At 36.9% G+C, this 13,760-nt stretch overlaps 1 protein-coding gene across 1 annotated transcript in view; it reads left to right on the top strand.

The window, feature by feature from the left end:
- Positions 1 to 218: 218 nt before the first annotated feature.
- The window catches only part of LOC113234898 (furin-like protease 2), a 331,380-nt gene continuing 317,838 nt past the window's right edge, over positions 219 to 13,760 (top strand). Inside the window, exon 1 of the mRNA XM_026470420.1 lies at positions 219 to 366. The gene's annotated coding sequence lies outside the window, so the exon portion shown is untranslated. The remainder of the gene's footprint in view (positions 367 to 13,760) is intronic.

A 13,760-nucleotide genomic window follows, 5' to 3' on the forward strand; every position in this document is an offset into this window, starting at 1 on the left:
GCGTATCCGAATCCGAACGCTGTTTGAAATGATAATAATAATTTCGTAATGTTGGTAGTTACCAAAAGCGAAAGTTGTTTTGCAGTTGGCAATTGCAAGTGTCAGTTTCGATGGTTCTGTCAAAGTAGGCAGCTGTTTACGTTTTGTATCGTTATTTTGCGATCGTTTTGCACAACTTTTGTTATTTCTTATTGTTTTTATGCCAGCGCTTTTACCCCGACGTTTTTATGGTGAAATATAGTTGTGATAATTCGATATATTTGTACCATGTCAGATGTCAAGAGGTGAATAAGTCTGTGTTTTGTGTTCTAACCTGTGAGTGACAGTTTTTTATATTGTTTGGGATTTGGAGCGATAAACATATCGGTGAGTGTTTCCTCTTTTCATCATGTGCATGCGTTGACGTAAACAGAGCGTTGGTTTTCAATTGAATAGGCTTTGAATGGTTTTTGTGGACGGTGGAGCTCAGTGTCTGGTGTTTCGCAATTTGCGTAATGATAAAGTAACGTGTTTGTAGTGGCAGTGGTTGGATGGGTTGCTAGGTGCATGCGCATTGCCGACGAAGGCCGCAGGTTTTGATCGGTGGCTGCACGACCGCTGCGAAAGTTGTTTGCTCTTGATATCGAGGAAGTAACGCCTAATTACTTGTACTGGTCCTACCACAGTGTACATAACATCCAGTTTCCTTCTTATTCTTCCATTAATTTATAAATTTATATCCTCTAGCATCATAATGCCACCAGTCTGACTCACAGTAGTTACAATGATACTGTTTTATAATAAATCAAATTCAATATTTATTTTAAAAAATTTGCTGCATCTTGGAGTTCATAATGTATCCTATGTTTGCCCAGTAGAAAGAGTATTGTGCTTTATTTTTATTTGGTTTAAATTAAATTTTATATCAGTAATAATTGAAGCTAAAATGTAAATACCCAGTTTGCCGTTGAAGGTCAATGTACTTTGTTATTTTAACATTGGACAATGGCATGTCAATGGTTATCAGAAATTAAATACAATAAATTTATTGTTTGAGTGCGTTCAAATGCTATATATCTGATAAAAAGCTGCAAAACACAAAATTCGAGTCATTGGTGTAAATGATTTCTTATTATGGTATCATCAAGTTCTATCTGTATTACTAGTAATCATCTCAACATAATGTAAACTTCCCATTGAAACAATGTTCAATACCACAGCCCTATTCAAAGTGTTCACACGCTAATCTAAACAACTGCGACAAAAACAAAACAATGCCCTACCATCCAATACTGGCACACTAAACAATTGATTGTGACCTTAACTATGTTTTGCAATAACCTTTCAGCACATGTCAACATAAACTGGCCAAATGCATTTTGATTGACTTATTTTTTCGTAATGTACATTACATTCTAGGATTGGTACTTGGTGCAACGGGCTGGTTTCCGCAACTCGACGACAAAGCGCCTATTTTGCGTGTGGATACATTCTAGGATTATAAGTGGCATTAGCTTACAACTCACCATTAAAAGAATGGACTAACCTATTTTTATTTTGCAAGTACTTCCTATCTTAAAATGTGTGTAATGTTAAAATTTTATAAATATTATTGTTATTAGTGAATGAATTTAATGCATGTATTGGAATCGTTTGAAACATTTATTTTGTTGGTTTAAATTTATAAATACTTATAAAAATCCCTCTCTGTTATTTGCCATGCCCTTACAAGGCGTCGCATGATACTTTACAATAATCTACCAACTTAAATTGTATTTTATATGCTTTAACTGTGACATGCAAATAAATTATTTGTCTTTGACTATTTTCTTAAGTTTTACATTACAATTATGAGTATAAGCAAGATACTTTTTAAAGTAAGTTTTATTATTTTACATTTTATGAACAGGAATTCTTCTACCTTTTAAGTCATCTCTCCCTATTTATGTTATATTGAGTAACAGTAATGCAAATGTTTGCAAATTTGTAATGAAGTGGTAAAGTGGTTAATTATTAATTAGGCTTATTGTTGCATAATTACCTGCAGGTCTCGGTAGTCCGAAGTAGGGGAAGGTCAAATCGGCGGTTTCAATACAATGATTTACTAGAATGCAGGCCGGTATTAACAGGCAATCGCCCTATTGTCGCTCAAACGGAATTACCATACGTTAACTAGTGTTTCCGCCCGTTTCAGCGCGCAGCAACTGTGCCAAGGGAACTAAGACATTTAACCGCATTTAGATGTAGAATCGACTGTAATTAGGCCCGCATTTTCGAGTGAAAGTGGTTACTCAACTTCGTAAAGTCTGTACCTGTTAGTGATATCCTGCTTGTGCAACAACTCGTCCAGACATAACGCTGTTACTTAATTGGGTTGTGAAGTTTAAGACGATCTATATAATGGGCACTCAATCACCTGGCCGTGACTGCATACTCCGTTAAAACTGTTAAACTACATCACTCGACTCAGGTTACGTAGAGCACAAAACAAAAGCTACGGCGACTTAGCAAGTCTTTATCACATTTTATTTGTTACTACATGTAAGTGTAAAGCCAAAGTTTGCGAGCGATGCGACGTTGTTACTTATGAGACTTTGTCTTCAATAGAAATCTAAACCTAAATTGTTTCGCGTACCAGTCGTAGTCACATTTAAATTCAAACATTACATCGTTTCGTAACAAAGGATCGAGTCGCACTTAAAATAGGACCAAAGTAAACCAATAAAACTGAGTTTGGTTGAAAACTTTTGTTTCTGGTAATAAACTAGGTTAGGTTCGGTAGGGTTGTGAGAGAACATCGCATGTTATGCCCAGAAATAAAACTTGTAAGTGAATTTGTGGTGTTTGGACGAGACAAAGTCGCAAATCAATGAGGGTCATTTTAACGCCGGCGGGAGTAATGAATCGTAGCGAAAAAGCGTTATGTGGGTCGCGTTACGTAAAGGACCTCGAACTTTCCGGGCCACTGCATTCGTATAGCCCAACTTCGCCGATAGACGCTCTTTTGGCGTCATAGTGACGGTGTCGCTTCTCGAATCACTTGGGAGTCCCATCTGGTTTTTTTCATTAATTCGTGTTTATTGAACTTAAACTGTTGGATGTCAATCGATTGTTCCGTCGCGTTTCCGGCTCTGATAACCGATTTTTCGCTTGTCGCTCAACTGAAGATTTAACGGAAAATTATTTCCTCCACGTGTCGAATTTAAACATGTAATCTAAATATTTTATCCAACTATGGTGTGTGAACCTGATAGAGATTGTAGTTGTCTTTTGTATTCGCACATCGTAACAATTTGCTAGGCTCTGTACCTACTTGAGTATATCTTACTTGCTGTCTAAGCGTTAATAAGTAATTAGTGGCCACTTAATTAATTCTTAATGAAGTCGGCCGTAAGTCAAGGATCCTCAAGGCTCGTTTTTAATCTTTTGTTATCAACTACCTCTACGTGATACGGGTTTTAAAAGGCGGATGTAAAAAATAATGATCTCGTGAAATATACGGTAGTAAGCATTAACCTCGGAATGTCTTACTCACTCAACAATTTTTAGGTCCACTGAGTTTGCGCTCAAGGTTTGAGTGTTGTTAACTTATTAATATTTTTTTAAGTTATTAACATTACGTCCTAGTTTGCCGTTTACTTAGCCTTCGACGTGTTGTGCCACTGTCACTTTTAATACTCGCTCAATATCGATATTGCTAAAATAATTACAGTACAGTAAACAAAATACAGTTAAGAATTTCAGCCGCAAAAATATGTACCTTTTGTTAAACAAAACTTAAGAATACATTTGATAAAGCCGCACCGCCGTTAGCGAATGAATTGGGTTTTCACACGAAATATTAAAAGTTCTCATAACCAACGGTAGCCACCTATTACGTGGAGTTAATATTTCGCGTAGAGATTACGAGCCACGCAATGTATTGTACAATGTAAGAAATTATACAGGATTGCCAACAATAAAACCGGTTGGCTGGCACACTGTCCGCAATCATTATTTTATTGGCCTCGCCCGCATTATTCACCCACATTAAGCGAAAATCTTTTGGGTATTTTGTAACTAAATATGGTAAGAAGAAACGATTTTAAATATTATTCAACTTATATTTTACGTTTGCACAGAAAACTCGTAAAAATAAAAGACTATTGGCGAAGCAAGGAGACTCGAGATAGGAATACTCGGTACATTTAAAATTTCAATTTTAGAAATAGCTGCAAAGCTAATATGCCATACTGCTTTGTAAAATGTTGCTTACATTCGATTTCCGTAAAAGTTACAACCGTTATAACGTTATTCAATATAGTGTGGTCGGCTATAACTGTACTTATACAAAATGTGTAATTGACCATTTAAAACAGTACTTTCCGTCATTTCGAAGCATTCTAAGCAATTTAAAAAAGCGAACCTTTGTTTATCCTGATACGCAGTTGAATGTACCGAATAATGGAATTCATTGCAGATCTGGTGTTTACAATAAACTGATAAAAGCATAAAATTGCTTTTAACAGGTGTTTCAGTTCGTTTTGGATGTTGTATAGGCAGCAATTGACGTTGAGTAATCTACTTCCTAAGTGAAATCTCGTACGCTTTTCACTGGATAATAAATTGCTAGTCGAAGCAAGAATTGGGCCTAATGGTGATTAATTGTCGCGCTGCCATATTTCGGTTTTATTGTTTCAGTAAGACGTCCGCCGGCCGCCATAATCGGCGACCATTACGTCTCGCTCGCCGATTTACGGGGTTTTCTGATGACACAACTTCGTTGCAAATAGCCCTATAAAAGTTATTTGTGCTTGCCATTTTTGTTCGCACGTACAGAGACCCGCCTAGTTTCTATGAGCCGTGAAAAAAAATGAACAAATTGTTATGAATGATTTTCGAATAACCGCAGGCGGAATATATTTATCGAATGGCTGACACTAAATGTATTCTAACTATTTTGGCTGAATGATGAATTGTTTTGTTTTTGCGTTTTATTGCTAGCTTGTCACACTGTTATTTAAATAAAACGGTGTAATTGTGTATGTATATACACGGTGCAATCGTTAAGTGTGCCCAGGCGATTATTCCATAAATAATTAAATTATATATTAAGTAAAAATGTAGGTTGAACTGGCAAATTTAGTTGTAAGTGTCACTTTTTGTTTTAGTTTTTACTACGATACTGTCCACCAGGATAACATCTGGTGCAACAAATTCATGCAGCGTCAGCATGCAACGAAAAAATGTCTTTCACATTATTGCCTCTGATTCCGCTGTGACTAGGAATCATCATCTATACTTTTTTTTAAATCTTTATTTACAAGGCGCCTATTTGATCGTTATTGAACATGTTAGCCTCATTACAAAAACGGTACATACAAACACTTAATAAAATCCAGACAGATAAATTACTACCTAACTAAACATGTATACAAAATCTCCGCGGCACTACATGTTGGCTCCGATAAAATAGATTGAAACCACCCAACATTAAAAATACCGTCTCTAGTTGCTCTTGTAGTAAAACGGTGGTTTAATGACATCTTTAAAAATTAAACATTTATTAATTTTGTGACTTCCAACATACAAAATAGCTTCAAAGATTGAATTGGTTTTCCCAGGAGATACGGAGCACAGATTGGAAGATTCGAAGCTAAGCAGAATGTAAAATTTGGTGACTAAACTGCGGCCTCGAACTCGTTGTCTCGTGTAATTTTGAGGCATCCGTGTGTGCATGCCATTTGCTTTAGATTATACCGACTTAATTTGCTCCTGGGGACTTTTTAAAAATTCCAAACTAAGAGTAACTTTTCAACGGTATCTTAAATATTTAAAATCAGTTTTAAATGCCGGTTTATTATAATTTAGACAAATTAAAAATGGTAAATAGAAGTATTTGTTAAATAAATAAATGCATTGGCAATTTTCAGTAAATATGAAGGTGACTCCAGACACTCGACCCTAAATTCTTTAGCAGGTTTGAATTTTATGGCACCTGTGATCATTTTTGAACATCATGTGTCGATTCTGTCATAAAGCTGATACTGGTAATGGCATAGTATAGAAGCTTTTCATCAAGTACAAGTGCATACTTTGTGAACCGTAGGCCTAACCTGAGACGTGTATTAGCTATACAATAACAGGCAGAAACTCTATTTTTTACAGTGATACTTAGGAGCGTATCGAAGCAAGTTTTAATTGATGTAAAGTTCGAACCGTACTCCATTTTACGTATTTTTCCTCCGAGGTAAGGTAGACAGCCTCGGAACACTGAACAACGTCGATATGTTTGTACCAAACAAGTATGGCCGACGCCGACATCAGCTGTTTGCGCTCCTCGTGTGGCACACTTGCCGTGCTGGTAACGCGCCCACGAAACATGGTCACACGTTGCTAAATTGTCTAGTCACTGAGGCCCAGAGTACTGACATTTTACGACAGCATTAGCAAACTAAATTGACAGCAAACCTAGCGTATCAAATATATATGTGTATAAAAAATTTGCATGTAAGCGTTTTGGTTATTACTTGTGATGGGAATAGGTACAGTTTTTTTACCTAAACTTCGAGAAACATAGAAAATGGAGACTGCCTTACGACAGTATTTTTTAGATCCTAGATCCTTTCAGGTTTCGGGAAATCACTTAAGTACATTAAAAATGGATGTTATTTGGGATAGGCAGATAGACTATATTTATATTAACTTTGCGACGAGTTGTTGCAACACCAATTTTTCGAATATTTGGGAAAATTTCGACAAAAAATTCTGTTTTTAATATTTTTTTCTAAAAGTGAACATTTCATAAAAGACTATTTCCCGCCAAACTGGAAACTGTTACTTAATACATTTAATTAGAGTTGTTAATATATAGAGTTTTTTTTAAATGGGACGGTTTGGGGAAATCCGAAACCATAGAAGTTACAATGAAAATGCTTTAGGAACAATTAAGTCTTTTTTTGTGACATCAATTTTGACATAGTCAATTTTTTGGTCAAGCGGGAGTCCATAAACATGAGTAAAATTGATCAAAATTTTTTTAGTGCTGTTTTTTAGTAATGTTTGTCACATGCACCCACTGAGATAGGCTCACATAGCCACACTTGTTAGATGCCGGAGAACGACGAGGCAGACCCAAGAAAGAGATATCGGGATGACTAGCCAGACCCAAGAAAGAGATAGCGGGATGACTAGCCAGACACTACGCCAAACCGGGAGCTGTGTCAGTCGAGAGGAGAATAACTGCCCGTCAGTGTTGGCAGAGAACAAAAAGTAACGAGAATGGACACTCTCCGCCTCTCCCTAGCTTTAGATACCACACCACGCCCCGCACATTGACGGTCACATTTACTGAACGGCAACAAGGCCGTCGTCGAGCCGATTTCGCGCTAAGACGGATAGATAATAGCTTCGCGTTAGAATTTTCGCTATCTTGCCGCTCTGACCGTGTAACGTAATAAATAGTACAAGAAAGTGATGGGTAACCCTGCCATTTCACGCACACATTTGCGCGTTTGCAGATAGCGCCTGCTGTATGTAGTAGTAGTCGCAGTAGGTAAATAACTTTCGACTGTTGTATGGAGTGTTCGGGGTTTGGTGTGGGTTACAATAATAGACTAATTTAAAGAATATAAAAAGTGAAAAAAGGCTTTAACACATTTTTTTGTTTCGTGGGTGTAATAGATGTATGTAATTTTTTTTTCACTCGTGCCCTGCACTAATCCCTGTATTGCGGGTACCATGAACAAACACATAGACACCCACAAATTGTACCCAAACTCACGAGAGAAATAAATGTAGACCATACAAATGCACACAAAGAAAGGTGAATTGTTTTCGTGCAGCCGCCAGTCGCCCTTGCGACTTGATCTCAATGGAATGTGACGATGTATTCTTACAAGTATTTGTGAAGATAAAAATACTTTCGCAAGTTGTGTTTCTAAAAAAAAATTACTTTGCGTAATTTATCCAGAATGATCACGTAACAATACAAAATTAAGCTTCTCCACAGATGATAATCCAGTACATTCGTGGTTGCCTGTTTCTGTGACAATAAACAATTGTCTCTCATGGGCGAGTTAATTTGGCAATTTGGATGTTCGTCACGGACCCTCGCGGCCGCGGCGGCGCATCCGACGGCTTTCCTGTGATTACGTAATCAAATTAAAAAATAACCTTATCTCGTTTTTCGAAGCGACATCTTCGTGGTTCTTTATCCATTTTTATCAAGGTCTTTGTGTCGTGTTTCGTTTTCTTCTGGCAATATAATATTTAAGTTAAATCATTTCAGTAGCAGTAGAGCTCGTCCTGGGAAGTACTGCCACGTTACCTATTTCTGCTGCCAAGCAGTAATGTCAGCATTACTGTGTTGCGGTTTTGAAGGGTAAGGGTGCTGGTGATTTTACAGGCACATAGGACTTGACAACTTATGTGTCAGGGTGACGGTCATAGTGGCAGTGCCCCTCAGATCTTTGCGATTTAAAACTCTGAGTGGCACTGTTATGGACAGGCGTGTAGTTTACCATCAGGCACACAACTTGTTCGTCCGCTCACTATAATAAATAAATAAATAAATAAATAACGCACACACTCTACATAGCCCCGCACTAGGGAAACCCTGTGTCGCGGGTGCCATGGACACACATATAGATAAACACAAATTACACCCAAACTCACGAGAGAAATAATTGTAGACCATACAAATATTTCTCCCGGCCCGGGAATCGAACCTGGGACCTCTGCGTGGCAGTCCGGCATGGTAACCGCTCGGCCACGGAGGCAGTTAAGTGGCTCACTAAATATGATATATAAAAAAAATACGTTTAAATAGAACGTGGTGTATTTAACTTACTGTTATTGTATACAATTTTGCCTCTATCAATTGACAGTGTGGTATGATGAAATAACTAATAGTACAAATTACTCCACTGTATTGGATAGTATTGAGGTGTTGAGGTTTTAAACTTTGACCTATAGCATTAGATATTATTTTAAAATTTCTGTTGAGTTCAAGGAATCCTCCATTCTAAGGACTTAATTTGCAACATCGAGAATTATGTCTTTGAAATCTATATTTCATTAAAAGACATACAATAGGCAGAGTGTATTTGCTTAAACTTCAATTTCAACTTCAAATCCTCTGTTCATTAATGATAAAATAACAGGCTACTGGTATAAAATAAGGAAATTAACTAAAAACAAAATGATTTTGCAGTCTCCATATTCTATTTAAAACATTTGGAAAGATAAAGGAGAAGATGGCTTTACTTCAACCGTCCGTCGTGCTGTTTTACTCCTTATCAATATTTTTCCAGTTTTCGAGGACTTGAAGGAAAACTTTTTACATAAATCTGGAAGTGCTTTTTCGGTGATTTATGCTCATTACAAATTATAGAACACTATTATTGTATTTTGGATCCGGTGTTGATATAGTAATAGTAAAATGGATTGCACGTCGTAATTTGTGGACGTTATTAAAGTATTATTTAACCTTGGGTTGGATTTAAATTGTTTAAAAAAATCTTGTGTTGGTAACTCTTTTATAATAAATGACTTGTTTGGTTGTAAAGTTTTTGTGAAGATTTTACTAGTTATAATTTAATGTTTTGTTCTTTGTTTTTTATTGTTAAAGTCAGGGCGCCTTGTACTTGTTGCAAAATAATTTCATATCATGCAACTCTTTTGAGTCTTTTCGAATCATGTGCAGTTTTCTTTACCAAAATGATTACTTGCATATTGAAATGAAGTTGTTCACACATAGTACAACACGATTAACTGTCGTTCACGACTTTTTGACGTTTACGACGACAGACTATCGTGACAATTTGAAGAGTTAAAACGACAGTCGTCAGACGATAAACAAAATGTCACGATAAAAATGTGACGAGTCTGTCGTGCGAACGACATCCCTGCCCTGAACCGATAAATTGTCGTCACGATGTAGTGGGAACTGCCAAGGACGACAGTCGTTCAACGATAGAATAAACGTCCACGATACAACACAGTCACGACAGATAGTCATGATATAGGAACAGGCTAGACGCGACAGTCGTCCAACGATAAATAACACGTTACGATATAATGGGAACGAGGCCTCACAAACAAAAATGTAACGTAATAAGATATTGAAAATACCTATGTGATGTACTGTAGGTAAATGCGATTAAAATCGCTAAATATAATTACGTATTATTTTCAAATAAAAACTAAGCTCAACGTTTATCAAAATCTATTCGAAACACTAAGGTAATTTATTATTTTAGTAAAAAACACACCAGTCTTTTTTGCAAGTCTATTGTATTGTACAGCGATCATTAGTATTCCATTTGGGAACAAGTGAAGCAAAAACTTGAAACCTTGCCACGACCAGAATGAAAAGAGTTGAGAACAAGAAACTTATATATAAATACCAGTAAATATCTAACTTGTTCGTTCAACTAAGAATCGTTCCGTAGTTTGCATCGTCGTTACGAGACTTGACAATTTTTAAACATCTTACACAAGAAAGTTCCCCTGTTATTCGCTATGCATTCACAAACGGTATGAGGGAAAAATTAATATTATTAACGGACGAAATCAATTACACGTCAGGTTTGCAGAGGCACGCGATTCGCCGCTTAGTGATTGCTTAAAAGCTTTGTACTTGGTTCAAGTCAATTATGTTGTATTTACAACGGTTACAGGGAATTTGGTGTTTTAGCATCGCTCCGAGGTCGATAATGTAGACCTGTTACTAGGAAACCTTCACTGCTTTCGTATACGACCTCCTTTGGGATTACATTTTGTTCCTCTACTCTTATTGTTTTTCATCAATACTGGAATTTTATTTATTGCACTGGCAAAACAAAGATCAGTTAGATGCTGACAAGCAATAACGTGTCGACTGTCAACCAACATGATCATAGTTTTGCGAAAATGGCAACTAAACATTTTTTCGTTGTTCTTGATAGTTTATTTACTTATAAAATGAAAACTTTTGCTATTGTGCGTGTTGTTGTTGGGGAATTATAGTAATGAATGTCAACAATTCATTCATCATTCCTGAGGGGACAACAGCAAAAGTTTTCATTTTACTAGTAAATGTTAGAACAAACTATCAAAAACAACGAATAACTTTTTAGGTGCCATTTTCGCAAAACTATAATCATGTTGTTTTTCACGTTATTGCTTATCAGCATCCAGGTGGCACATTTGTGACGTGCTATCATGTTAGGAGTATTTATACATTTTCTCCCTTTATGTCTCATTCGACAGTTCCGTTCTGTCTGCAGATACATTAGCGACGTCAAACACAATAGTACTTAATATTCACAAGTTAGCCGCTGTCTACTTTCTGGGACTGAAGTTAAACCAAGTTTGCGTATGTTCAGAACGCGAGATGAAACTGGTGTAACTAAATATGATTCACTTTCCTTGACTTATGACAAAGGTATTGACTACTTGCGATGTTTCAAAGACATTTTAGCGTTGCTACAAAATGCTCGAGTTATGTTTTCCAGATGTGAGTGCGGGTGTTTCTTGCATTCAATAAGTGTAATACTGTTAGTTCGCGTAACAATCCTTGTTTCGCTTTCTACTCTGTTGGCAACTTGAGAGTTCGGAGTCTCGACTTGTAACTGAGTCTGTTCTGTTCGGAACACTGCAAGCAGGTCGTACGCTGAAGTTGCCTGAACTGTGCAATCAAAGATTTGAAACCGACACCACACCACCAACGACACAATTTCTTTGAATATTTAATATCGCCTGTTAAAGGCTGCGTAATTATATTTCTATATCAGTTTTAAAATTTCTTTCAATTTATTACCAACTGCGAATATCGCTATTAATTAAAAAATACTCTTATTGGAAAGGAAGTTAAAACGTTTCGAGTTAAATCCCTATTACCTTCCTAATGAACGCTACAAGGGTCTTAATCATCATTAGGTGAAAGCCTAGTTCATCCAAATTAGAAATATTTTCTTTCTGAACTCGTGCCGTTGTTTATACACCAGTTGTGAAACTTTTCGGCAGATACATTCTACTTTCATTTCTTTTGTCATTTAATTTGAAAGTGTTGAGAATCTCGTAATTGGTTTGTCTCATTGTGGAGAAAAGTGCATGCTTTGTGTATATATATCATTCCAGCGTTATAAGCATATTCTGCTTACGGAAAACAATTAACAGCTATATGTTATTCGAATTTTGTTCATAGCTAGTAACGGTTGATAGTGATAACAATGGTGTCTCTGGGTGGTTGCTCTGGCGCAATCTTTCAATCGTTAACCTTATTCATCGACGAGAGATAACACGAGACCGAACTAATTGCTGCGTGCGTCAAATACCTACGCTATTGTCATTTCGATGTTCGTCCGGCCATATAGATACCATTTTGTAATGGCACTCGATAGTATCTCCAACCTTATCAAGTTTACGCAGCACTCGATAGCTTTTGTTCCCCACTAATTGGCCAATAAACACTTTATCTGGACATGTAGTTCCGGCCTTATTGCTATTCGGCGCCAAATTGCTAACAACTCCAAATTATTTATTGAGACCGATATGGTAACGCTGTATTTTTACGATGCATGGAGCAAATATCTGCAACAATGTAAGCAACGAAATTTTAGCGAGATAGGCCCCATTATGTGATATCCAGCCTTTGGTACTGTTATTATTTTCAACGAAATATAGCATAGATAGCTGCGAGAATGACCTCAGAAACTGGAACGCAGCTAGCGAACATATCATAAATTCAACAATATAAGGTTTCCCCGCAGCTAGTTGCCTTTTCGAGTGAACTTCCTTTCAGCCCCGGGAATATGTTCGGCTTGTTTTGTTGTGTTTGCGAGTTAGCAACGGCAAATTGTCGGATTACACAACTCCTAAGTTGCTCGGTCAACACTGCAGCAGAATCTTCTTAGATTCCGAACGTTGCGGGTTTTTGTGTTCCGATGCGTAATTTGTTTATTTGCAAAACATGAGGAAAAGACAACATTGTTAGGATCTGTAATTTACTCGTAAATATTGCTTTATTGATGTTAAAATTTAAAGGTTATTTGTTTTGTGTAAAGAAATTTTGCAATACGCCTATTAGGGAGTTGTAAGGCACTCAGTTGTTTTCGAAACTGTTTTTCTTTTGGTAAATAATGACATTTCAGATGTTTGTCGTAAATTCAGTGATTTATGTTTGTTTCCCTCAGTAGCGGACTATCCGTTCGGTCGGACTTCCTTTTGGCGGCGCCGTGTAAATAAGCTCCCGGCGATTTGTTGCCATTTTAACGGTTGTAAATTCTATGAGAAAAACAGTAGCTACAGACTTCCGTATGGCCGGTTGCGAGGCTACTACTTCTTACATATTTATGAGATTTTATTATAACACAAACTTGAAACGAGTATAAAAGGTTATGCATTTAAAGAAAACATTGTATTTTTTATTTTTATGGACGTTTCCTCACTGCACACTTGCCACTTGCTGACTCGATGCACGTGTACTGGCTTAGGATATATACACGAATAAAACTACAAGGCAATGTCAAAGTTTTCTTATTACGTCCATGTTAAGTGGCAGATAACAGCGAGGATGGCGTTAAGATAAACAAAACATCGTTGTTGCGTCACTTGAGGTGGCTAAGTTTCGAGTGGGCTTTTGGTTAAGTACAGAAGTTTTGAACTGTTATTACATGCCTCCTTACATCCCTAGCATCATTTTTCATTTTTGTTATAAAAAGCGCTGGCCTAACGGAAAAATGGATTTTCTGTTATTAGCGATTCTTCTGAAGGCAATTACGATAAAATTCAGCCTTCAGTGCTGCGAGATCGGGACA

The sequence above is a fragment of the Hyposmocoma kahamanoa genome, unplaced genomic scaffold (assembly GCF_003589595.1).
Source record: "Hyposmocoma kahamanoa isolate Upper Pololo Valley unplaced genomic scaffold, ASM358959v1 86, whole genome shotgun sequence".
NCBI classification, from domain to species: Eukaryota; Metazoa; Arthropoda; class Insecta; order Lepidoptera; family Cosmopterigidae; genus Hyposmocoma; species Hyposmocoma kahamanoa.